This window comes from Halichoerus grypus, chromosome 5 (genome assembly GCF_964656455.1).
Source record: "Halichoerus grypus chromosome 5, mHalGry1.hap1.1, whole genome shotgun sequence".
In the NCBI taxonomy this organism is placed as follows: domain Eukaryota; kingdom Metazoa; phylum Chordata; class Mammalia; order Carnivora; family Phocidae; genus Halichoerus; species Halichoerus grypus.
In genome coordinates this window covers 106718307-106745752 of record NC_135716.1, presented here as the reverse complement: position 1 = coordinate 106745752, position 27446 = coordinate 106718307, and the positions used below count along the sequence as shown (strand labels likewise).

The 27446-nt window shown below is 36.2% G+C and overlaps 3 long non-coding RNA genes across 7 annotated transcripts in view; 1 reads left to right on the top strand and 2 right to left on the bottom strand.

Annotated features, from left to right (window-relative positions):
• Positions 1 to 22447, bottom strand: part of LOC118547859 (uncharacterized) — an 85185-nt gene extending 62738 nt beyond the window's left edge. For both annotated transcript variants that reach the window (XR_013448032.1, XR_013448031.1), the window contains exon 1: positions 22281 to 22447. This is a non-coding gene — a long non-coding RNA (uncharacterized LOC118547859). The remainder of the gene's footprint in view (positions 1 to 22280) is intronic.
• LOC118543831 (uncharacterized) lies at positions 488 to 22996 on the top strand. Of its 3 annotated transcripts, none has more exons than XR_013448034.1 (4): positions 488 to 718; positions 13102 to 13186; positions 18808 to 18913; positions 20932 to 22996. It is a non-coding gene; the product is annotated as an uncharacterized LOC118543831 (long non-coding RNA). The 3 variants fall into 3 exon arrangements; XR_013448033.1 differs by lacking the exon at positions 488 to 718 and adding an exon at positions 11015 to 11403; XR_004921282.2 differs by lacking the exon at positions 488 to 718 and having other exon boundaries at positions 12836 to 13186.
• Positions 22523 to 25757, bottom strand: LOC118543825 (uncharacterized). 2 transcript variants are annotated; one of them, XR_004921275.2, is made up of 3 exons: positions 25646 to 25757; positions 22778 to 22887; positions 22523 to 22648 (listed from the first exon to the last, which is right to left on the bottom strand). It is a non-coding gene; the product is annotated as an uncharacterized LOC118543825 (long non-coding RNA). The 2 variants fall into 2 exon arrangements; XR_013448035.1 differs by lacking the exon at positions 25646 to 25757 and adding an exon at positions 24666 to 24763.
• Between the last annotated feature and the right edge of the window lie 1689 nt (positions 25758 to 27446).

Below are 27446 nucleotides of genomic sequence, written 5' to 3'. Positions count from 1 at the left end.
GGAAGTTTTCACAATTTGTGATTATTTTTTTCTTTATTGATTTAATTGCTTATTGGTCTCTCGCAGCATGCTGGAAGCTTCATGTAGGCATCAAACTTTGTATTTTTTAGCAATATAGATTCAACAACTTGCATAGTGCCTGGCACACAGTAGGAGTTCAGTAAATACACATTGAATACATTAATGAGTGAAATCAAATTTAACACTTTTTTTTGGCAAAATTCCTACTAACTCAAAATCACCTTAAGTGACATATTTTAGTGTGTGTGAAAATCATTTATTCCAAGAGCGTGTCCTAGGGGCTCACAGATTATGTGAAGCAATTATTTATTATTATTTCTAATATAAAAATTGTAGAATTGTGGCAATATTTATGCAATAGCAATAGGAAAACACAGTAATAACTGCTGAAAGAAATGATAATTCTTTTCACTTTGCCATCATTTACATTTTTGTCAACTTTAGAAAAGGAGAAAATGGTGAGAAAAATCTGTAAAGAGTTTACACACAAAAGAATATTTCAACTAAGGAAAATATGTCAGCTTACTATACCATATTTTGTTCTTTCAAAATATTACAAAATTGACATAGGACATAATGTTTGATGTTCTAAGAAAAATACAATATGTTTAGGAAACTGTATATGTGATATGGATGCATCACTATGAGAACTACATAAGGAACGGCTAACATTTCAAGAGCACAGATTTTCAAAATGGTATGTATGTGTCTAAAATTGCTGGTGTACTATAATTAATTTTATTCTATTTTAAAGGGTCATTCACTTATCTTTTATAGACAATTTTCACAGCTTATCATGAATCCCTAGAGCTGCTATGGTTAGGCCAATATATTTACATGAATAGTATGCAAATGCATTTAAGTATTTAAGTATAGTGTTCTTGATATAGCCTAAGGTGTTTCATGTGAATATATCCAATATTTTGCTTTTTGAGGGAGATAAATGTATTTTTATGCTTCATCACACATACTATAAATATCCTTTATGCTTATACTGTACTCCCACCTTGCTTCACATCATTCATTTAATTTTTTTTATATATGCAGCATAATAAATGCATGATGTTAAATTCAAACTTTGTAAGAGTCTGACCCACGATAAGTCAATTTCATATCTTTCTCCGTGCTTCACTGATCTGGTCAGAATGTGGCCTTCTTTGTATATCAACAAGGATTCTGCCCTGTGATTGAAGCCATGAAATCAGATGAGAACCTGGGAAATACCAGAGAAATACTGTTCAATGGTATTATTACTGTGAATAATTTTTTTTCCAGTTTTCTTTCTAAAAATAAAAAAAGGAAAAAGGAAAAGAAAACTTCTCTGAGGTTACTTAAAACCGCAGAAAGCTAAAGCTAGTTTTATCACCTAATTTGACAGATGAAGGAAATGACATACAAGTATTGATATAAGATCACGTTTCAGCTGGTGGCAGAAGCAGGAAGAGAACCCAATTCGACCAGTGCCCAAGCTGATGTTCTTCTCAGGCGTCACACTCCTCTTCGCTGGTTGTTTCAGGAAGACATAGAAATGGCAGTGTGGTGGGAAGAAGTGAGCAAGGGCTTTAATATAAAGTAGGTTTAGGCCCTTGTACTTGTCAGCTGTGTGACTTTGGGTATGTGCCAATCCCAGCGAAACTCAGTTTTCTTATCTATAAGATGTCAGTAATAATAACTGACACATAAGATTGTTTTCAGAAATGAATGAAGTGAGATAATAGGTGCTGTACACAGTGCCTGCCACCTGGTAGGCATTCAAATGAAATGAATAGATTACTCTCATGATTATTTGTGATTAGCATTATTTTTATAGTTAATCATTACTACAAGCATGAGTAATCTTACTCGCATTCTACAATAGGAAATAAGCACTTGGTGGGCAGAGCTCACCTGACATTGGGAGAATCCAGCATTGGTTTGGCAGACCGTGGCTGCACCCGGTTTAGAAGTAATTAGTACTACTCAACCAAGGTAATCTGGAAATTGGCTCTCAGACCACATTTGCAATTTTATGTGGAGAGAATGATTCAATATTCAGTAATGGTTAGGTACTTTCAATGTTCAACCCCGAGGACCTTGTGTAAATAGGATTGTTGTTGAAATGGAATAGAAGTTTTGTGTGCAAAATGACAACAGGGGCAGCCCGTTAATCAGATTTACACGGAAAAGGAGGAGATGGTGCCATCATGTGAATGTCAATGAGAAGATGCACTGAATGGGAAGATCAGTTATTTTTAATCATAAAATAAATATTAGCAGTAATAACTGGACATAGAGTTGTCCTTCCTGCCTGTACATTTCATAATGCAGAAAAGGATCCAAGGTTTGTGGGTCATGTTATGTTTGAACAATACTTTTACTTCAAAAAAGTCATTAAAGTAGCTTATAAATTAAATGTTTCCTAAAACTATTCAGTGACTGAGTACAGAATGGGAAAATTAGGGATAAGCTATATGTGAGGAAGAAGTATTTTAGAATAATGATCACTTTTGGAATTATAAAAGTGATGATAATGAAAAATACTTGAGAGGCCAAACCACATGTGTGTTGATCTGGATGTGATCCATGACTTTGCATAACTTTGTTATTACTATCAGCAAGACTTTTCCTGGAGAAAATACAGTCATATTAAGAGTGTAAGTTGTGGGCGCCTGGGTGGCTCAGTCGTTAAGCATCTGCCTTCAACTCAGGTCATGATCCCAGGGTCCTGGGATCGAGCCCCACATTGGGCTCCCTGCTCAGCGGGAAGCCTGCTTCTCCCTCTCCCACACCCCCTGCTTGTGTCCCCTCTCTCGCTGTGTCTCTCTCTGTCAAATAAATAAATAAGATCTTTAAAAAAAAGAGTGTAAGTTGTAATATCTCTAAAGCTCAGTTTCTCACATTTAAAATAAGAGGGGTTGTACCAAAGGACCATTTAAGTCTCTTCCAGCACTAAACTCTGAAAACAGTTCTATCATCCATACAAAGACAGCTTTTCTTCCTCTACCTGGACCCAGAACCCATCAGGACTGGATGAGGTCTGGGGGAGACATTTCACCCTGTGAGGTTCAATTATAGATCAGATCACACTCAGCAGTGTTGGAGGATGTTAAGAGTGAGCCCAGAGATACTGTTTCTATCATCACTGCCTATTTTGGCCCTGACCCCCCTGGACAGCATAAACCTAGTTTTGACTTCAAGAGGAAATCCCAAGTTCAGGGCCAGATGCAGATCTGCACTGTCTTCCAGAATTGGGAAGTCAGTTGCATTGTGCTAGCCCACTTCCTTGGTGGCTGGGATGTAAGTGAAATCACAAAATCAGCTTCTTTTTTTCTTTAATGCTCACATATCTTGATACTCATAGCTAATTACATCACAAATGATCCTCCATACATGTATTGTCTGGAATATGACAAAGTAGTCAGTGGTCCTCAAGCCTCAGGATTTCAAATTCACAAAATTTTAAAGAGAATCCGTTCCAAATATCCTTTGTTTAACCTATTCCAGAAATTGAAGTGCCTTTAGGTATAAGTGACAGGATAATAGAATTCTAAGTCTTCTCTGCAGTGAATATTATACTTTCATTTTGCACAGTGGAGCTTAAAATGCCTCACTTTATGCTGATGGTGGGCACTTTTCGAGTTTTTCATCCTCTTACAGTTAAAACATATGACGAAGTGGCCACTTGCAAAAAGAGATGAAGAGGATAAGTGAGCATGAAATTCACAGAAACTGAGATCATATTAAACATTAAGTAGGTGTACTTCCATCTATCTCTGTTTGTAGATAAAATTTTTAATTTGCTATACCAAGAAATTCACATGGACAGATTACTTTTTTGGCTAAAATCAGAAACCTTGGGGGAAAATATAATAATCGTAGTAAAGACAGGTTGGAAACACAATAATCCTCATAAATAAATGTAAATCAAATACATAGATATGTATAATATTTAATGATACATAAATAATTTTGAAAAAATATACTACTAGGGCAACTTTCATGTTAAAGTTTAATGCATTTTTATAAAATAATTTCTGTATCCATATGGGTCTGGCCACAGTAAGCAAATTATGTATAATGCAAAATAAAAATAAAACAAAGAAAATGCCTTTTCTGAATATAAACTTTATTACTTAAATCAGTGTAATTTTGTATTATAATAAGTGTGAAAAACAAAATTCATATAAGTACCCTTCCTACTAAAATATGGACAGAATTCAAAATGAAGCTAATTCTTTTAAAACAAATTTCTGTAAACAGATTTTTACCATAAGTGTTCTTTCTGCTGATAAACAACATGTAAAGTTAAAGAGAAGAACATAAAAGCAGTAATCACCATGTACCAAATATCATTTTGGGAAATCATTTTAGAATTTTCTAAGTCAAACTGGATTTTTATCTCTTGATTAAAAATAACTAGTGCCTTCCTTGACACAATAGGCCTAGTTTTCAAATAAGCCAATATAATTAAGACGTGAATATTATTTAAAATGTTATTTTACATTTTGAAATGTTTCTAAATAAATTCACCTAATGTATATGAAATGACTATAAGATATGTGGGATTCCTTTGTAAAGACTAAGAAACAGATAAGCTAGGATAAAAGTTAATAAATCAGAACAGAATTTCAAATTTCATTTACAGTTTCTTTTAAGAAAAACAGATCATAATTTAAAAAGGATATAAATGATAAGTCTTTATATTTTATAATTGTTTCTACAATAGGCCAAGACACTGAATCATCCTGAAGACTGGACATCCTGTAAATGGTTACGTTTTCCTAAGAGATGTAAAATTATCATGTGGTGGTGTTTTATCATGGCCTAACTTTGATTTGTAACACCTAGTCCCCATTAATTTAGCTATGAAAGATGTTTTCAATTGTATTTGTAGATTTTTTTTAAAGCATTACAAATAGCATAGTGGTAGAAAAGGATTCGAATTATTTGAATACCTTCCTTTATCACTATCTAGAAGTACTTTGCAATTAGTTTTCCTGTCTTATTAGCATTTTATTGAAATCTTTGAGCTAAAATGTCAGCCCTTTGATTTCATGAATCATTACAAAAACATCAGGGAGTATCATTTATAATGTACAACAATCTATTTCGATCCAAGAAAATAGACCTACTTGCAGTATGGCATTTTTTTATTCTATTTTCATGTAATTTGAAGTTAAGTGCTAAAAGTATAATCTTGCCTGATACTAGTGATGTAGTCATAGAATTAAAGTTGATATAAATCAAAAAGAAATAACAGAAAGGAAGGGTAATCGAAATACTTTGATTTAATAAGCATTATAACTAATATTTCTTATTTTAGTATGCTAATTTTAATACCTAGACTTAATACCTGACTAAAGTGTGCTTTCACTTTTATTACCTTAATATCCCTCCTCCAATTATCTTTTCCTATATGACCAAGTTTTCTTTTTTATTTCTTTTTCTTTTTTTTTGTAATGATTTTATTTATTTGACACAGAGAGAGACAGTGAGAGCAAGAACACAAGCAGGGGGAGTGGGAGAGGGAGAAGCAGGCTTCCTGCTGAGCAGGGGGCCCGATGTGGGGCTTGATCCCAGGACCCTGGGATCATGACCTGAGCCAAAGGTAGACGCTTAACGACTGAGCCACCCAGGCGCCCTCAAGTTTTCTTTTTTAAAATAAAATGTATGATATATAAATACTATTTGAAAGTTTTAGTAGGAAAAAAAATAATCAGGATTCAGGAAGACTGTGAACTCTATGCCAGGAACCAGAATATAAAAATTAAAATTATTTTAAAGATAGTCTTAATAATACTTTATAAATGTATAGTTACAATATCATTATAATTGCAACAGCTTCCCATTATAAATAAATATCCTAGGAATAGTTCTTAATGTAATCCATTATTTATTTTTGAATGGTAATTTATAACAAATAGATTAGTTTTTTATAAATGTGAAATTTCCTTTACTATAAACTTCAAAACCTACATTATTTAAAAATTAGAGTTCAGAAACTATAAAATAACACATTTTTAGGTGAATAGTTGTTTACAATTTCCCTCATAGATCTGCTTCTATAAGCATACTGAAAAACTTTGTAAGTAGCCTAAGGTAGCAGTCTGCAAATCAAATGGTCAAGACATGTGACTACATCAGTTTTGCAAAACACTTCAAAAGCATTCTAGAAGAGAGATGTTAAACAACTAATATTTTGTTGTTGATAATTAATAAGCTCACATCTGGTAACTTTTCCATCTACCAACATACTAATTTATATAAGTTGATGATGAGATTATCAGCAATGTAGGCCCACAATAAGCCAAAGGAGATACGGCTATACAATAAATCTATATACTCATTTGAAAAAGATTACAACAATCTCTGTAATATTAACACAATTTTTTCAAACTGACTTTTACTTTATAAAATGTTTAAAGAGGGGCACCTGGGTGGCTCAGTCAGTTAAGCGTCTGCCTTCAGCTCAGGTCATGATCTCAGAGTCCTGGGACTCAGCCCCACATCGGGCTCTCTGCTCAGCGGGGAGCCTGCTTCTCCCTTTCCCTCTGCTCCTCCCCCCACTCGTGCTCTCTTTTTCTCTCTTCTCTCAAATAAATAAATAAAATCTTTAAAAAAAATAAATAAAATGTTTAAAGTAACATTTGTAACATAAAAAAGAATATGTGGGGGCACCTGGCTGGCTCAGTTAGTAGAGCATGCAACTCTTGATCTCGGGGTCATGAGTTCCAGCCCCACACTGGGCAGAGAGATTACTTAAAGAAATAAAAGGAAAAGAACATGTGAAACACCAACAATATAATAACTGAACACTTAGGAATCCACTGTACATCGTACAAACTAGAACCAATAATAAACTGAAACATTCAATAAAAATACAAGAGGAAGAACAAGCTGTTTTGATATTTCTGAATTTTCAGTATCTTCTCTGCCGAAATATAAGCCAATTGGCACCTTTTTGCAGTCAAAACTCCTCTTTTGAAGTTTGAAGTATGAACCATTAAATTAGTGTCTACTTAATTTAATAACTAAATCCATCAAACTACAGTCCTACTAAAATGATTTCATTTTCTTTTCCGGTTAATCTGAAGTGCTTAATCTTAAAATGTTAACTGTCAAAATAATGGACTTTTTTTTCCTCCACAAGAAATAACTTGGATTTCTTACATATCTCTTGTCAATCATTCTATCAAAACAGGGTGTGCATAAATTATTCCACCACTGAGACTCTCTCTTAACCTTAGTGTTTAAGTCTGGACAGTGTTGCTCATCTCTATTGTGGGGAAAAAAAATCGTATCCTAAATTGGACTTGCAGTTCTATGCTTATAGTCAGAATATATTTTTAGAGAGGGAAAGTTCTATTATTCTGTCAAGGAATGGAGCAACTATAAAAAGATAATATTTGAGCAAACAGAATCTTACAAAACACATTAATGCATTAAAGTTATAAAGTAAAATACTACCTAACTTATTATTTAATTACACACATTCTCCATCAAGAAATTTTTTGATACTCAGGCCATCACCTTCTCTCTTTACATATTAGTAAATGTTGTATTTTACTAAAAAATATTATTTTTATTAATACTTCATTGTATATTCTGACATCCTATAATGTATGTGACTAAATTTATGCTTTGACATAAGCAAGCAAGTACATAATCAAGACTGAGAAAAATCCTGGTTATATTATCAATGAGTTACTTTAACACTAAATCGAAGGTGGTTAAGATTATTTTCTGCATTAAATACAAAAGTCAGCTTTTATGGATCAGAGGACAATTCTAGCCCTTACAATCCAGAGTGATATGGTTTAATAGTCATCTTTTTTAAATTTGAAATTAAAGCATAAACAAGAAACAATTGCTGCCCTTTAGAGCTGCATTTTAAACATTTTAGCCTTTGAATTTCTAACGTTTCCATGAAAGCTTGAATAGAAAGCTGTGGTCTGACAAACTAGGAACATATTACAACTCTATGAAACAGTCTTCACTTGGCATAATGAGAACTGATGTAACCTAATTGTTTAACCAATAACATTCATTTTTACCGTTCTATAATAATCTAAGTTGTAGCAGATTTGTATTAAATATAGTTCTAATACACACATTTAGAAAATTTATTTTATACTATGGTATTACTGGAACGTTTTGTAAAGGCTCAAAGAATTTGGTCAGGACGTTTCTTTACATGAGAATTTAAGAATTCCTTGTGTCATAGATGAATGAGAACATTTTAACGATGATCCATGGGACAATCACATACAACACACACACACACACACACACACACACACACACACACAAGATCTAAAGTTCTTGTTTTATGCCTTTTATAAAATGAAGCTGTTTGTCCTTGCTTCTAAACTAGGACATAGTTTAATACCGGAGTAAAATTCGGGCAGCTAATGGAATTAAAATAATAATAATAGTAATAATAATAATAATACCAACACAATAATAATAACTTAAATCAAAAGAAGAGTTTAAGTCCTGGAAAAATTCAATTCAATATATATTATCATAATTATAAAGCTCTTAGCAATAAGAGTACTATTAAAAGTATTATATAATACTACTAAGGGTACTATATAAGTTCTATATAAATAGAACTCCAAGTAAAGTGGAATATTTGGGAGTTTAAAATCTTTCCCAAATGTTATAGAATTTGCCAGTCAGGTAAAGTCCTGATTTTTAATTTAAAATATCTGCTAAAATTAATAATTAATAATAACTTGTTACTATAAATTTACAACAGAACCTAAGTGATTTGGATCAGTGTTAAAGTCAGAACCTGAATTTAATTGTGATTTTTAAAAATCAGGAGAAAGCAGTGATTCTCAAACTCGAGCAGGCATCAGGATCAGGCTTGTTAAAACACAGGTTAGGAGCCCCACCTCCAGAGTTTTAGATTTGGTGGACCTGTGGTGCCATCTGAGAATTTGCATTTCTAACAAGTTCCCAGGTGATGCTGAGGCTACTGATCAGGGACCGTATTTTGATAACCACTGATCTGAACCATAGCATAGTATTTTTAGCACTTTTTTGATAAAGCTATCATCAAGTTCTCAAAAGACATTTATTGACTCTGGAACCTATTTTTATTAAAGAATTTGGGAATTAGATGCATTCACTATCATTTTACAGCTACTAAAATAAATTTTATGATAACCATAGATACACTGACAATTTTTGCTAGGATAATATAATTTTGTGTAATTATAAATGCATTACAATGACTTAGGAATATTAATAGAGTAACTGGCTTTGAGATGAAAATATGTGTATTTTATTCTTTTCCTATCGGGTGCTTCCTTGATCTATTAAGTTGTGAAAGATTGTCTATACTCTAAGTAGGAAAAAAAAAAGAGTAAATCCATTTCTATAGAGAACTTTATTATTATATCTGTGATCTGTAAGTGTCTTTTTGTGAACAGAGATAATAGTAATGGCTTGTAGCAACATTTGCTTTTACACTATTTAATATTTGCTCTATTAATCACAATCTAGTAAGTTATTTGAAAGGAGGATATTGCTTTACATTCTTTTGAATTCCCCACAGAGCTCATAAGAGCCTGGATTGTGGCCTGTCCTATAGGGGTGAATGCTTTCAGGGCAATATAACCCCAACATTTAGAAGAATTCCAGGTACATAGTAGGTGCTTAATAAATGTTGGGAGACCTGAATACCACATGAATAGTACATGCGTAATATATATTCTGAAAGACAACCTAGCTCTTGAATATATAAGCCGCTTGATCTCAGCATGTTCATCAGATGCTATAAAATGAAAGGTGGAATGAGTAAGTATCCTTGCATCGAGGTAAGTAACTTGGTTAGCGTCAGATTGACTTTAGGTTACTAATTTTGCCCATGTCTCTGCTACAGGCATTAAAATAAAAACATGTTTCTACATTTTAAAAAGTTTTGTTTTTAATAATATAGATAAGATTTTGTACACATAAAATATGTATTTAAAATGTTACTTGTGGTATAAGCTACAGGTTTAGTGAGACTAGAATGGTAGGAGCCAGATTTTGTTCTGTTTATGATTGTGAAAGGGGGCTTTATAACCTAGTATTAGGACTTCTGAGGTTTAAATAGACCTGTGTATTGCCCCTAAAATGTTAATCTAATTTCTGCCCCTAAAGTATATTAACCCAGATATTATCTTTGGTTTTTCATCAGTTCTGAGAATTGCACCCCAAAATATATGGGGTAATTAGCTGCATACATTGAATGACAATTGCATCATCATAAAAACAGGATGAGCATGAAACCCCATGACAAAAAAGTTACGGAGTCCCCGCCTTCTCTCACTGATTGGTAACCTAAAAGGCCAAGAAAAACAATTATGGCATATAGGATGTGTGGTAGGGGAGAAATTGCAGAAAGACCTGATAAACCCAAATGTCTTGATAGAGCTGAACTAATTTTTTCTAACACAATACGAAAAGCCACTAAAGACAAAACACTTTAATAACAGAAGTCATTTAAGGCCTTAAGAAAAAAGAAGAAAAGAAAAAGAAAAAGTACTGCTCTGCATCTGTTTTTAATTGACACCCACTATAGCAGTCCCTGAGACTCTGTACTGAGGCCTGCTGGCTTCGTCCCCCCCCAACCCCATCTGATTCTATAAAGATGCGCAGCCCACACTAACAAGCCAGCAGCTCTGCTTCTGGAAAATATCCTTTACTAATGTCAAAGAAAGAGCAGAACTGTAATGGTGCTTACCGCGAAAAGACTGCCTTTCTACTTCCTTCCCCCTTTCCTCATAAACTAAATGAACTGTTGTTATAAGACAACATACTGCTGAGTTAATGTAACTTAAAAATTTACAGCAGGTTGTATGCCTGGAGGCACATTATGAGGCCACCTGTAGGCATCTAATTCCACTGAAAATAATAAATAATTGTGGCGAATTCCTCAGAGTCTAGAGGAGAGTGGATAAGAATCGTGTTGCTGGTTCACTCCAACAAGGATTCTGTTGTGGAGGAGGATTAGAGAACTGCACTCTCTCCAACAAATATGAGTAATCCTTCTCCCCACAAAAGAGTCCACTAAATGCAACACCAGACACCTGGGTGCCAAATCCACACAGCCATTTCTTGGGTACTTTTGATAATCCACCGGCAGAAATGGCCACATATGGCAATTGCTTAATATAGCAGGTTGATCCATTTAAGAATGCTTTTTTTTTTTTTTTTTACAGTAAAGAAAGCTATTTTGTTTGCTTCTGCATCCTGTTTATCTCTTTGAAGCCTCCTCCTCATATTTTGGCAAATGTAGAAAGTGACAGTAAGAATGTCCCTGATATGATTCCAGCCTTTTTTATTTGGGAGAAATTAATATGTGTATTTTAGCAATGCTCAGCAACCTTGACCTTTTTCAAGTGGAAGGTAAAATTAATTTACTGCAGAGCTGCTTTAAAGAAAAAGTAAAAGCGTTTGTTATTATGCTTTTGCCACAAAGTAGGTGGATTTAGTACTTATCCTGTAACTACTCTGAGTATATATGTAATTTATTTCAGGTCATATTCTGCTATAAGATCAGTGAAAATTTACACACACACACACACACACACACGAACTTTTATCAAGTAGATTCCAAAAGCTAGCCTAATTTTTGTTCAGTTGGGTTATAAATTACCCATAAACTTTATTAATTCTTAGTCTTAGAAGCACTGCAAATACTGTTTGGATTTTTTTTAAAAGATTTTATTTATTTATTTATTTATTTATTTATTTATTTATTTATTTGACAGAGAGAGAGAGATACCGAGAGCAGGAACACAAGCAGGGGGAGTGGGAGAGGGAGAAGCAGGCTTCCCGCCAAGTAGGGAGCCCAATGTGGGACTCAATCCCAGGACCCTGGGATCATGACCTGAGCAGAGGGCAGACGCTTAACGACTGAGCCACCCAGGTGCCCCAATACTGTTTGGATTTTAAACCTATGACAAACTTTCTCCACAAGGATTCCATTGCTTTGAATTAAAGAAACTGCATTTAAATGATCACTTAAGTACTGAAGATTGGATTTTTGGTGGTACTAAGGTTGACATTTCTTTTCTATTTGTACTGTACAAAGGGTTAACAAGGTTTGCATAACCTTATTCTTTGACGGCAGAGTATTTCAGGATCGCTGCCAAAACAGATCTTAACCCTTTTAATCATGCTGTTCATAACCACATTGTGCAGAGTACAGCATATACTGCCCATAAGGCTATATAGCTCTGAACACAGTTTGATCTGATATCCAATCAAGGAAAGGTTCTTTGAGACGCTTGCCATTTTGGTTGCTATGGTGAGTTTCATATTTTGTGGAAACCACTGCTAGATGTCTTAAAATAGACCTTTGCCAAGAAAAACACTGGTCCAGTGGCATATGCTGGCAGAGGATTGCAAGGTTGCTCAAATTCCCTTCCTTTGTTTTCCCCTCTCCCCCCTGGGGCAACTGCTCCAAGCATCAGCCCACTAGTCTGGCAGGCTGAGAATCCAGAAACTTGCTGCTAATTACAATGTTGACAATTCCCAACCTGTTTACTGGCGCCAGCAATCAAACCGCACCCTCTCGAGTGAACCAAAAAGCACTTGCTGGCTTCAGCTTTCTGAGGTTCCAAGCTGGCTATATTAATTACTGTTAACTTAAAACTGTATGTTGTACAGAAGAAGCTTAATTAGCTGGTTTGAGGATTAAAATCTATCCTTTACAAATTTTAAAGCCTTCTGTTTTTGACCAAATTATATGAATCCATAAAACATCTTTCCTTAGACAAAATGTTGATTACTTTAAGTATTGCTTCTCAGAGTCAATTTTGCCACGATATTACCTTCAATTCAGCACCAAAGTAGATCAGAAGATCCCTCTCTCTCTCTTTCTCTCTCTTCCCCCGTCCCTTCCCCCGACCTCTTATTTCTATCTACCTTACAGTTATAGCTACATTTTGTTTTTAAAAACTGAGAAAAATAGTGGGTGTAACTACTTATGGTTATAGTTTATAGTTAATAAAAAAGGAAAACCTCTTGATGGGGACAAAAGATGTCTTTCTAGCTTGGTGAATTTTAAAAACAATGATAGTTACACCATTTTTTTTCAAGTGAACTCGTATGCTGTGATAGAGTCTGATTTGGGAGCAGTCATCCTTCAAGCATAAGAAGTACGTTTCTTCGATTGATAAGTTGGGTGAGCACTGCAAAAAATCACTTTCTCGGCCCCCTCCTAAATGGTTAACCCCATAAGTAACCCAGATGTATCAGTGGAGGGCCACCATGCAATTTGCATAAAAAGCACAACAGCGGTGGATAAGGTTTAGTGAAATTGAGAATTTTGTTTTGATTTTGCTCTAAGCCAACAGTCAGTCTGTCTTTCTTTATTCAACAAGACAGCTTTGAATATTTAAAAATGGAATAAAAGAGGGTAAATACAATTTTAATTTGTATATTAAAATGTGGTTTTATTTATGTTCTTTGATGTGAGAACATCATTGGGTCAGCATTTGCTAACCTTATTTTTAATTTTCCATTGAATATACTACATGACAAATACTTGTCATTCCAATCTCAGAGCCAATACTTTCATTTGGAAGCTTATTAAATTGAGTTGATTTAATTGATATTAAATTTTTTCGTTTTACTAAAATATTTGCAACTTGGGTAAAAGATCAAGCTATTCCTTTAATTATGATTTCTTTTTGCTTCTACATTAATATTAATTTGGCCTATAAAATCTTCTTGATTTTGAAAAAAAACACATAAGAATAAGCACACTTATAGACCTCTGGAATCAATTGGCATGTTCACATTTGTATATATAATATTTAAGCTTGAAAAAGGTTAAATCAGATGAATCACTGACTAGTAAGAAGAATGAGAATTATTGTCCGATACCAGGAAGAGTAGAGTTGCAAAAAAACCCGTCAATATTGAAGTTTTAGTGTGATATATTAGAAAGGAAACCTCCAAAGAGGACTTAGAAAATGGGTTCCAAATATTATTTGGGTATCGGGGGGAAGTTACTTAGATTCTCTGTATTGTGAAAATATCATGTATAAAACATGGATGTAGGACCATATACCAAATAACTAGGTCTGAGATAGAAAAATTATCATAACAACTAAATATCATCTGAATTTACTATGGGCTTATCTAAGACTCACGAAATTTTGTATTCTATGTGGATAATAGACTGGAAAATAATTCTATCAAAAGAAAACAAATGATCAAGTGGAAATGCTGTGTCTTTGGATACACAGGCTAAGCCAGAGAAGAACAAGCATGTCAATCTCCTCTATATCTTTACCACGGTTAATTAACAAATAGCCCTCATCCTTAAAATCTAAATCAATTGCAGTGAGTAGGAAAAACTGAACTCTGTATTTTATCTTGAGAAATAATGCTAATACAGTCTTAAATAAATCCCCCAAGGTTACTTTATTTCTGAAGCATGGTTTCAAATATAACATATATCTTTTCCATAGAAAAATGGATCCAAAGGCTCTCTCTTTTAAGCCATGTATCCCTTAGGCTTAATTTTCCATAAGTTTGTCTTTTCAAGACTGATGATCTTTTCTTTGACATGAAACATCCAGATTCTATGCCTTTCTCAATTTTCTACCTATAAGTTAGGCCTGTTTTACACAGACACTATTTCTATTTTGATTGATTCACAGCTCTATACCAGAGCATGACTTTTGATCTAAATAAAAGCAAGAACTTTTGAATACTATGAAAGAACTCCTACTACATAGATACACTATATAAAGTCAATAATTGTCAACTTCCCATCACAAGGTACTAGATCTACCAATAAAATAGCCACCAATAATTTCATTATTGTTTCTTTAACACATCACCAAAACTGAACAATCCTCTCCACAGTCCACATCCTTAATATTGTTACTTGCTATCATTGTCCCTTGTCTCTTGTCAAATTCAATTGTTATCTGCACAAATTGTCAGATCCAAATGTGAAACTGTCTCAAAAATTTAGCATCAACCCTGATTTTTAATATAGCAGCCAAAACTAACAAAAACATGTTTTCTTCAGGGTAAAGAATCCTCCTCTTTTGACTCTGTCCTAATAGCTAGTATTAAACACTCCCAAAGTTGTTTTGGACAGCCACATCCAGCAACAGAAAGTAATATGAGATATTTTAATAAAAATATAAGTAAATAGTTTCCAAACTTCACATTCCTACCACCAGAAATCTATTTCAAATCAAATGCTTTTGAAAACTTTATAGAATTTGTACTGAACCTATTCTCAAAGTCTTAAATGGACATAATGTGTCATATCCATCATTAAATTGTGGGTGAAACATTATGTAAATTATCTGAATAAAGCTATAGGGGACAAACCATGTTATTTTAATTTTTAGAGACTGGGCATATTATTTTGTGGTTAAAAGGTCAACTTGTACTTACTATACTTGGAACACCCAGGAGAGTCACACCTTTCAAATAAAACTATAATTTAATTTTGCTTGTAACTTAAATTTGCTTTGCTAGTAACTATAGAAAAAATATTGTACAATCCTTATCATTGAAAATATATCTATCATTGTAATTATTATATTGGATAAAGGAATTTCAATTGATTATTTGTTTAAAAATTTGTGAATTCTTTTAAGTATTTATACATATAATATTAAATAAAATATATTAACATATTTACATCAAAACTCACATGGAATGAAATAATTCCAGATTAAACAGTTACTTATAGTTCCAAAAAGAATACCACCTTAAAAAAATGTTCTCATATATTCTTCAACTATTTAGGAGTTATATCTGAAAATCAGAGAAAATATATTTTTTATATGAACAAATAATAACTGCACTATTCGTACACAAATTTGAGAACTACAATTTATATCAACATTAAATTAAACTTAAATATATGCACTTCAACAGCCATTTATGTAATAGCGACTTTTAAATGGACATTAACTATGGGGGAAAAATGTAAAATTCTATATAAACATGGCCTGAAAGAATATAATTGCTTTTAACTAAATTAATAAATATTTTTGAACACCTATCCTGTGCCAGACACTGGATCAGGTATTTTAAAAGGCTATACCACTATTATGCTATTTCAGAATTAAATATCCTAGACAGGTATCAGTCCTTCTTTTTTCAAAAGAATGAAGAAAATAGTAATCTCCACTCCTCTAAAAATTGTAATTAAATTTAATAGCATAAACATTTGCACACAGAATAAACATTTTAAAAGACCCAGTGTTTATTCTTCATCCACTACAGTTATATACTTTGACTTTGAAAAGAGTTATTTGTGATTTGGTCTTTTTAGGCTGAAAAGTTTCTGAGGTGGATCCATGGTTTGGGGAGCCTCAGATATATTACACATATAGAGACATACATGCATTCCCACAATAACACACTAGGGTGAATCTGTAAGTCATTCTTTGGGGCTTTTCTTTCCTCCTAAAACTTCAAATAAACACCAAATGGGGAAGAAGTGACAAAAATATTTCCATGTATTTTATGTTTTAAAAATGTAAGTAAAAATCTTGAAGACCAATTTCCTGTTTGATATCAAGATAAAATACGTGGTTGAATGCATTTGGAAGATTTGTCTTTTTTAAAGCTGCTTTCTTAGTTGTGGTATTGATTTGCACATCATCTATATATAAAATAAAGAGAAGAATTCAGCCCCACCTCCACCCCCAAAAAGGTTTCCTTTGAAATGGAGTCCATAGGAGGTGGAAGGGCTTTGAGAAAATATAAACCTAGCCTTGCTGTGGATGAGACACTGAAGGCCAGGCAAGCTCTGTGGTTAGTCCGTTGTCATAGTTCACAACTGAACTTGTACTCAAAATCAGATTTTCTAGCTTTTATTCCAAAGTTCTTTTTACCTTAAGTATCCTATAATTGAGGAAAAAATGAGATTTGAAGTTTTTCCATATAATTGCCTCAATTCTCTAATTTGCTCTGTCTTTGTAAACACTTCCAAAGCCTGTTTAAAAAAAAGTTATGAAAACAAATTGTGCATGAAACTGGACCATAAAGTAACTATTCTTAAATTGAATTCCCCTGTGGTTATGCATAAAACAATCCAGAATGCTTGTAAGTCTTACCCTAATATATTGCTGTTATAAAGGAAAATATTTTTGCATACATGCTTCTGATAGCATATCAGTTATGACATTCATTTATTCATTCATTCATTCTTCTTAGAGTCCAAAAACAAATGGAATGTTTGGTAGATATACAGAAACTATCTTAAGTAAGTAACTTTAGTTTATCTTGGGACTTGTTTGAACCAATCCATGAAATCGGCCACATTTTGTTCACAAAGATAAATATAGACCTCAAACAATTAATTTTATGTATTAGACATAAATTAAAAAAACAAAATTGCAAGAATATCAATTTACCAATTAAATTATATCGTTACAAACATATTTTTTTAGAAACAGTGTCTCTTAAGAGCACATATTTTATTCAAGTTTTAAAATAGACATTATTTTCAAATTCTGCAATTATGCCACTATCGTAATATAATTTGTCAACAAAAAAGTGTATTATTATATAAACTGTATTTTAAGCAAGAACATAGTAAATAGATTACAGCAATATATGTGTTTACAGTTTGAAATTTAATTGAGATTCGGTATTGATTTGAAGCTAATAAAATAAATATAGTAAGCCTTATTTAAAATGATTATTTGAATGTCTTAAAATTTATAGTTTATCCTTAGTTGTTTTGCTTTGTTTTAACTTTTGGTGGCATGTATGTAAATTTGCAGATAGTGTGGCATATCACTGAGCCTCAAAGGGTATTTCCACAAACACAGCAAATGAATATTGTTGTCTTTGCACTTACATCGCTAGTAAAATACTTTTTGTTGATTTTGAAGATCAGACTGTCTTACTTAGCTCTCATTATTAACTAGAATACATTAGAACTCAGAACTCAAAAAGATTTAGGTAGTCACATATTTGTAATCTGGACAACCATACAAATATTAGAGATACAATGTTCTGTTGTTAAGCTGCACTCAACAAACTCAGCTAATCACCAGGTACTAAACACGTTTCCAGAAACTTAGAATTCACAGTATGTTTTTTAGCTGATAGTTTTTTGGATAAGTTGCAATGTTTTCCCAGTTAAAAAGCTTATACATTCACACAGAGTATTTTGTAGATTGAAATTTAAGAACTTTAAGTCATTTAAAATATTGGTGTCAAGGGAAAAATCTCAAAATATTTTTTAAAAATTATACTACAAAACTTTTTGTTTAAAACCTATTTAGCATTTATGTTTATAGATATATAACTACCAATAACTAAATGTAATAGCTAAATACAATAATAAAAGTTTTGAAGTATTCTGTCATTAATGTTTTATTTTTTTAATTAAAAATGTTTATTACCAAAGCAAATTTACTTTCAAATAGTCGGTCAAATATGCAAATTACACTACTCTAACATTGTAAGATCATCATTCTGTCATTTCTATGGTATCATGATAGCTAAAACTGTACAGTATTGAAAAGTTGGTGAAAAATTGTGATGCTCTTATACTGTCTTCTATATTCTTAGACCTTCTCCTATGTCCTACATAAAAACACAAAATATTCCTCAATATATTCAGCACCTCCACCTACACACACACACAAAAGTCTATTTTTATATTTGAAAATTTACCATTACTGATGTGCAATATAAGAAGAAAAAAAATGATTAAATGGTTTATGGAATTTTCTATCCATCAAAATGCTATTTCATCATTGCTCTCCTTTACCTGGACATTCACTGACACTTCTGTTCTGGTTCTAGATTGGCACTGCTGTGACAACAAGAACCACAACATCCTAAAGCAAGCAGTGGACTTGGGGAGAAATCCTGGCTCCAGGACACGGTTATCTACTTGAAAATGTACTTGGTCAGAATCATGTGTCTAATATATATAGTTTTGGTATCTACATAGAAGCTGTCATGATCCTCCGCGGATCCCTAATCATGAATACCACCACTCCCTGCAGTTCTATTCAAGCAAAAATATCAGAACACAATTCACAGACACAAAGAATAAAATCAGCAAATTCTTTGTAACACACAGTTTCCATCAAACTCCTTACCTGAGACTCAGTAGTAAACCATCAACCAAGGTGATGTTTCTTACACCTACTAATGAATATCACAGTATAAATGTGAGTGTTCATAGGCATTATACAAATCTTAATGGGAAACCTAAAATCTTCCATCTATAAGCCATTAAGTTGTGTTCATAAAATTTGAGTACTTAAGTAGACTTAACTAAAGTAAAAATAGTAGTAAAAAAGGGAATTTTCATAAGTTTTCTAACCCCCCACCCCCATGCCATAAGTATCACTGTCAGAGAATAGTTTAAGCTGTATCAATATGCTTTTCTCAGGTAGAAATTCTATCACTTTTGTAAAGCAAACCAAATTTTAGAAAAAGGATGCATAGCCTTCTAGTATTTGGACATTAACTGAAAAACAATCCAACTATTTTAATTACTTAAAATCACTTGGATCTAGCATGAAAAACACAATCATTTCGCACTTCTTTAATCTTGTCTATGAATACTGACAGGGCAAAAACGATAACCGGCTAGTAGTGATATAATTAAAATTCTATTTTCTGAGGAAAACAAGTTGCCTATAATAAAACAACTACAGCAATTTCAATTGAATAAAGTTTTGGGTTCTCCCCACCCCCTATCTAAAAAGGCCCAATCTAGTTAAAACACACACACGCACACACACAAAACCTGTTTGTTTTTTTTCTTTTCAAATTTAAATAAGAACCAGCTCAGTCAGACTGACACCTAATGGAAACTTTTATAAGAAAATAATTCTACAAAGGAAAGAAAGCAATGAGATAAGTATTTAAACCACTTGAACGAAGAAAATCAAATACTTTTTGTTGACCATGAGATGAGTACAGGTTTCCTTTAGATTTCATCACCAGCATTTACAATTATTCCACTCTAACAATTATTATTCATTTATGAAGCAATTGCAATCATAAACTAAAGTACCAGTGGCCAAGGACTGAATGAAACAGCTTATTTTAAAAAGTTCTTCCTCAATTCTCTCAACCAATGCCACAGTATTACCTTTCATTTCTGGCAAACTCTATCACTAGGCCCCCACCTCCCTTTCTACCTTTCAAATCTTATATACTTATTTAGTTAACCAGCAGCATGAGGCCAACTTTCCAAAGATCACCTAGTTACTAGATTATGTAGCTCTCTCTACTTTCCTGCTTTCCTAACAAAACAATGCCACCAGCAGACATATTGAATTTTGTTAAATACATAACAAGCCCTTAATCACCAACTGGTGGATCCCCAGAGAAAGAGGATAATTCATGGAACAATGAAGGAAAGAACAGTAGTTACATATTCTCTTGCTAGTGATAGAATGTCGAGTGCAGAGGTAGCATTTGTGCTTTCTTTTCTACTTCAACTCATTCTTAAAAGGGACTCGCCCTGGGAGCTTCTCGGAAGGTCCCCACTCATTTTCCTTGCAAACAACCCTCCCTGAGCGCAAAAACTGTGAGTGTAGATACCCTGAGAATAATGGTGGGATCAGACCCGGTGTAGTGGAAATAGGGACAGGAGAGGAGTGGCGGAGTGTACCCCTCACTAGGAATCCAAAGTACCGGAAGAAACGCAAAGCTCTAGATGGGAAAGCATGAGAGTGCGCCTGCCTCCTTCGAGGCACCTCGCTCTCCAGGGCTCAGAGCTGCCCCTGTGGGCAAGAATTCAGTGCGGGTGCAAGCACTTCGCGCCCGAGAAAGGCGTCCTCCAAAGAGAAAAAAGGTGTCTGGGGCGTAGCTCAGCTTAGAGCTGGTTTGGGAACGCTGCGAGGGAGAGCATCGCAGGCTTCCCATTTTGTTGTTTTTGTGTGTTTTGTTTGTTTTCTCCTGCAGCTTCGACTTCTCAGGAATTCAGTCTTCGCAGCCCGTGCACAACCAACGGCACCACGCAGGGAGGAAACCTGGTTTTAGAGTCCCCGCAGATTCTTGCTGACCTTAGTGGAACCTTCTGGCCGTCTGTGCATTCTTGTCCCCAGCATTTTCTCCTCCCACCTTTGAAGCGCCAGTACCGGGCGGGCCCTGGCGCCTTGCAAGAGGGAAAGGAGAGTTGCGGAGCTGCGTGGTCCGACGCCGGCAAGAGCCAAGAGCTCCAGCCTCCTTGACCTTCCTCCTCCTTTATGGTGGATCATCTCTCCCAGCTCCATCTTGGACATCTCAACTCCTGCTACATCCGGTTGTCCCCAGGAGTGCCTGGGTGTGCTCGAGGGGATCGGTGGGTGGTTGCTTGCTCTTCACTAGGAGGGGACAAATCCGTATGGTTTTATCGTCCATTAATATTTGAAACAAACAAACAAAACTGCAAGTAGAAAAAGGGAAAGGCTCGCTCTTCCTCTCGTCCCTTCGCAGCAGACCTGAGAGGGGGGACATGCCTTGGGTTTGTTGGTGTTTGAGACTCGTCCTAAAAGCAGAGGCAGGGAAGACAGCGCTGAAGAGGTGTCCTAAAGAAACTGGACGACTGAACAGTCACTGCCTGCCCCAACCACTTTCAGGAAGGTTCCAGTTCTGTGCCACACCGCAACCAATCCGGTTTCCATTCTGTTTCTCCACCCCTTCGCGGAGAATCCGAAAAGAAAGTATGGGTCCCTGAGGAGACCCGCCACACACTTCCAATCTGGAAGTTCCGCGGGGACCCAGGCCCCTGTCCCCCGCCCCCTTCCCAGCCCGGGCCGCGACGTCTAGCTGCGCAGTGGCACCGGCGGTGGGTGGGGCTCCGGCACCGCCCCGGGCCGGGATTCGCGAAGTCACGAGCTTCCGCAGCTTGCGGGGGCACCTTCGCCCACGGACACGCCCTTTCTGCGGAGGCAGCCCCTAGCGACCCTCTACCGAGCTCCTGCTCCTCACTCGCGATGCTGCCAAACTGCTCAAGGCCTTTCCGTCATCCCCAACTTTGGAGACTCGCTGAGTCCCCGTCTCTCCCCCAAGCCACACCCCGGCGAGGAGAGGAGGCGAACAGGCCGGGGACGCCGAAACTCCGCGCAGGCTCCGCTGAGCAGACCCCCATCCTTTCCCCGCCCCTCCCCTCCTCCTCGACCCCCGGCGCCCCGGCGCGGACCCATTCTACAGCCCCAGTCACCGGAGGCAGGGCGCGCAGAACCTTTCTGGTGGGATGTGCCTTCTAATCAACGAACACGCGACCCAGAGCGAAAAACAACGAGGAAAGGAAAAGATCAAAAAAGTGCTACCTTGGCAACCACAGGCGTTTAGAGGCCAGCTGGTGGGCTGGGAGGGGCGGCCGCTGCCCGCCTGCCGCTGGTACTCTCCTCGACTACGCGTATTCTTAAGCAATAACAACGTAATCCGTATTATCCACCCAAGAATACCCGTCACCGAAGAGAGTCAGAGGACCAAGCTGCTGCTGCCGCTGCTACTGCTCGCCGCTGCTGCCGCCGCCGCCGCCACCAGAACTCTTGCTGCTGAGCCCGCCCCTGGCTGGGGCTGGGCTGAGCTTGACCGGGACCATAAATCCATAACTCGATTTCCCTAAAGAAGGATCCAAAGCTGTGCTCTGCTGCTTCCTGCCCAAATCCAAATGGCTGCTTTATTTCCAGTTCTGAAAGACAAATCACAAAACCAAGCACTTAACACAGAAGGAGAAGAGTGCTCTCTTCCTAGGGAGGAAGGAGGATGTGGGAAGGCTCTTCGGGCACAGGGTGGGCGTGACAAGTAACCTTTAGTTTACCTGGTGCTCTCTCAGTGCCTTCCTCTGTACTTGTTCTGCTTGGTACCCGCTCTGGTCTCGGCCAGCCCACTCTAGGTACTTTGATTGAGTGTCATGGCAGCGAGAGAGCCCTGTAAGAGACATGCATAGTTAAGCACACAAATATTACAAATGTATTTGCCTAGACGGCTTTAAGAAGAAGTGAGGCTCAAATAAAGATAGGGTCATGCATGGGTGAAATTTTCAGCAGTGTGTTTTGGAAATGCATTTTCTTAAGCCCAAGATCACAGAAAATAAACACTCATTCAATTTACTACTTGAAATCAAATACTTATAGATCTACAAAAATAGGCATCTCTCCTTTGAAGGCCTTACAGCTATACAACATAATGATTTTTAAAGGGGAAAAAAAAGCTTCAAAGCACAAAATAATTAAACTCATTTTCCATAGTATCAGAACTCACTGAGTTGACAAGGTGGTAGAGTTTATATGATTTAGGCATCGTTTTGTAGTACCACAATGTGTAATTCCATAGCCCACCTTTTTAATATACAATATAAATGCATTGCTGGGCAGTTGTTGTGAACACCTCTACAGAAAAGCCTTTGAAGCTCTGTCTTCATAAAAATTATTTTAAGGAAAAAAACAAAATAAAAACTCATTTGTAAAGTGGCTGTAATTTTGGCTTTCAGAGAGAGATTCTTTGATGATCAATATGGCTCTTACTGGAAAAGCTTTGTCTTAAGACCCTGCAGTGAATATTCTGATAATAAGGGTTTATTGTTCACTAAATAAAATGGACAAGTGCAACGTCACTACCCAAGACATGTTGTAGCTCCATTAGAAAGTTCTCTATTTGCTTTTCCCTTTACTCTCAAATACATGGAAGTACATCCATGTGAGTGGAATAGGGAGGGGATATGGAAACATGGCAATAGACATTATGATTCCTTAAATTATGTAAGTGCAAATAGCTCTTCATCAAGGAGTAATTATATAACAGAATCTCTCCCACTACCACAACTCATATCTAACTGACCTGGTTGCAATTTAAAGCACTTAGTTCGTGCTTGCTCTTATAATTTTTTTCTTTAAATATATTACTTCTCCAGACACACCAACTCATCATTTTCCTGACATGTTACAAATAGAAAAATCAACATGAATTCTAGGTTTTATGAACAGTTGTTTAACATATAATACCTGATGCCTAAAATAACTCAAAAGAAAAGCAGCATTGCCCAGTTAATAGCCTATTTTACAATATTTTCAGATAACTCTTAAGTATACCTTTCACAAAAAGACAGATGCCAATTAAACAAATAAATAAGCACTATTTTCTGCCATTACCTAACACAGCTATAAAGTGGAGCTTTTCTCTGGGGGTGCTACAACCAAACATACACACACACACAGAGAGAGAGAGAGAGAAAGCTGACAGGTTCTCTTCAGCTTGAACTCCTAGAAACAAAAGCCCTTAGGGAAAGTAATGCAATAGTCTATGAGCAAAGTGTACATTTGCTCCTGAACTCTTCCATTTAAATCTCAACTAACATTGAAAGGAAAACAAGAAACACATTATCCAGATAGATTTTGATTTAGTAAATGGAGCATTCCTTTTGAATTAAAAAGGATTATTAAGACATATATACACCACACACACACACACACATATACATAATACATACAAACACAGCAATACATGGCATATCAGAGTCATAGCATAAATACCCACACAGATTTTCAATGCTTCCTGAGTAATCTCCTTTAGTTTTGCTTCCTTACAATTGAAATAAAATACATGCACACACTGACCCACAGACTCACACGCTTTAAGAAACTAGAACAACGTAGTTGATACGTTTTCTTTTTACCCAAGTAATCAGTGCCAGCCCTTTCTCTACCTACCCAAATGTTCCACCAGCTTCAGCACCTGGATGAGTGGACAGCTCAGCCCGGGCCGACTGCCGGCAGCACTCGCAGCAGAACTGACGCTCTGAGCTCTAACCAAAGCTCTCTCGTGCTTCAGCGGGGCAGCCTGACTTACGAGAACACCATTTCCTACGAGACCACTGCCGCTGGGTGCATATTCAATTCAAACCTCCTTAAGCTGTCGGATTTCCCCCACCCATCCACCCTCCTCCCTTCTCCACCCTCCACACAAAAACAGAAAAGGGAAAAAGCCCAATACCATCAGGGCGTTTGTTGATCAACTTACACTTTGCTTTTGAATATTTAGATACCGCTAGCGGAGCAATAGCAACGGAGGCTTAGGTCCGCATTAAGTACCTTTGTTCATCGACTCCTGCAAGCCATGTTTATTAGAATCTACATTTCTCTAGCTCCCCAATAACTAGAGGTGTGTTTTGCGGGCGGGGGTTTTCAGCACCTTTTGATCTCCCAAGGCCACCGCGACTGACTGCCAGTCCCCACTACTTTCCCACCCTGTCCCCCACACTCCAATACCCATCCCAGTTAAACGCTTGGTAATTTGCAACCAAATATACATAAAGAAACGCGACAAAGCAATCGGTTTGAGGAAATAAGCCAATTAAGCTAAAGCAGAAATGCTTCTCTCTCTCTCTCTCCCCCTCCCCCTTGCCTCCCTCCCTCTTCCTCTCTCCTTCCCTCTCAAGTAGAAAGGGGGAAACACCAAGGAGAGGGAAAAAATCGGGAGGAGGATGGTAGTCGACTCTTACAATCAATGGAAAAACACTATACACATCCTTACTGAATAATACTCTCCTTCTCAGACAAAAAGAAACACATTTATCGATGTAAACATAGTCTCCCTCTTTCACACATCCTACATCCTTTACGTTTGCTGAGATTTGTCTTGCGGTATAGCAAAGTAACTGTCACAAATCCATCTCGATTGAAGTGCTTACCCTCTAAATCCAGGTTTCAAGCGGGACTCCAACCGTGTGTAGAAGCCAGAGTCATCTGATGAGCGGTGAGGTAGGCTCTGGGCAGTGGAGCTGCTTCCTTCGGAGTGCCGGGTTACAGTGTTAACAAGCCCTGGGAAGGGACCTCGGTGCCTCACGCTGGCTGTGCCCCAGTGCCTTCGCGTGGTGGCGGCTTGCTCATGCTTCCAAGGAGTCCCAGGCGATAGCCTTCAGCTGATGCGAGCTTCCAGAAAGGAGTGGGGAAAGGAAAAAAAATCATCTAATGCAATCAAATCGATCTGATCTACACCATCTGTCGCCTGCCACTATACACAAACGTTAAAATAGGAAAACGGAAAACACTGACAGCCCGAGAGGGTTGGTCTGCAAAGAGTTCATTTTTAGCAGAGCATAATTGGGTATGGTCGGCATACAGTTACAAAAGCTGCTGTTAACCATCCAGTAGTGGATCCCAAACATGCTAATGGTGGATTAATTGAGGAAGATCTGACGTGCAAGCTTCATAGTCTCTTATTCATGACTTCCCAATGGGAAAGGACCAATGCCTTGTGGGACTATGGTAACATACAGTCAAAAAGCTGCTAAGAAAATGGCTGTGTGTTCACAGCACCTCTCTCTGATAACAAACATATGTCGACTAAAACGGTTTAGTAGAATGGGAGGGGGGGTGTTGGAGAATAAAATTTTCTTTCTCGGTATAAGCAATTCCCATCTTCTTTCCTTAAAGAAAAGCAAAAATAGATACCATATCTTTACCATAGTGGAGGGAAAAGGATGGTTTAAAAGGTTTTTATCAAGATTAAACTCTGCTATATAAAAGAAACGGAACATTCCTGTGCAGCTATTCTTAAAAAAAAAAAAAAATCTATTATCATTTTTTTCCTTACTGTGATCAAAGTAGATCCATAGCATGTGCAGTTTATAGAAACTCAGCCCCCAGTTAATCCCACCAGGATTGACTCGAGGTTGTTTAATGCCAGGTACCCTTTTGACTTCTTGAAATCAGGATGCCTCTTGGGCAAGACATTTTGCATTATTGAAAATTGACATAATGAATGTTAAGTGTGATTGCAGTGAGGAGATGGGGAGAGTTTTCTTTTTTAATTCTCCAATCATTCTCTCCAGCCAAACCCCTTTTTGGTCTGTTTCCAGTCTCCTGATCAGCTGATGGGGGAGGTATAGGGATTGGGGAAGGAGTGGAGATATGGGACAGGGGAGGGAGATTGTAGATTATCAATAGCCAATAAATTCAATTCCTATCTGTAATGAAAATTATGGTAATAAAAGAGATCACTTATTAAGTGTCCATCATGATATTTAAATATAAACCAGATTTCAAAATTAATGTTTTCTATCTGGAAAGAACATGTATTGCAAACAATAGTGTGATGTTCCCCACCCCATTGTAATTTTAAGATTAAAAAAGGAGTATGGAGAGTTTATTATCTATATACGTGACATTCTTTCATTATATATATCTAAATAGTCCACATTTCCTCTAATTTTGTCACCTATCTGCACATTGAAAACTGTGTTCATTTTGATTTTGCTCCCTTTTTTGAGAACATAAATTACGTATTTCATAGTAAACAATTAGTGTTTAGGATAAATCTTGAGATAGCTGAATTCAGCTAGTGAAACTTTGATAATCTCTTTAAGAAAAAAATCCCCGGCAGTTATGAATTAGATTAGTTAAAAAATATAGCTTGAAGACAAATCAAACAATTTACCTGATCTTTTGTTTCAATATACATTAATTAAGCACTCTTTCCAACCTACACAA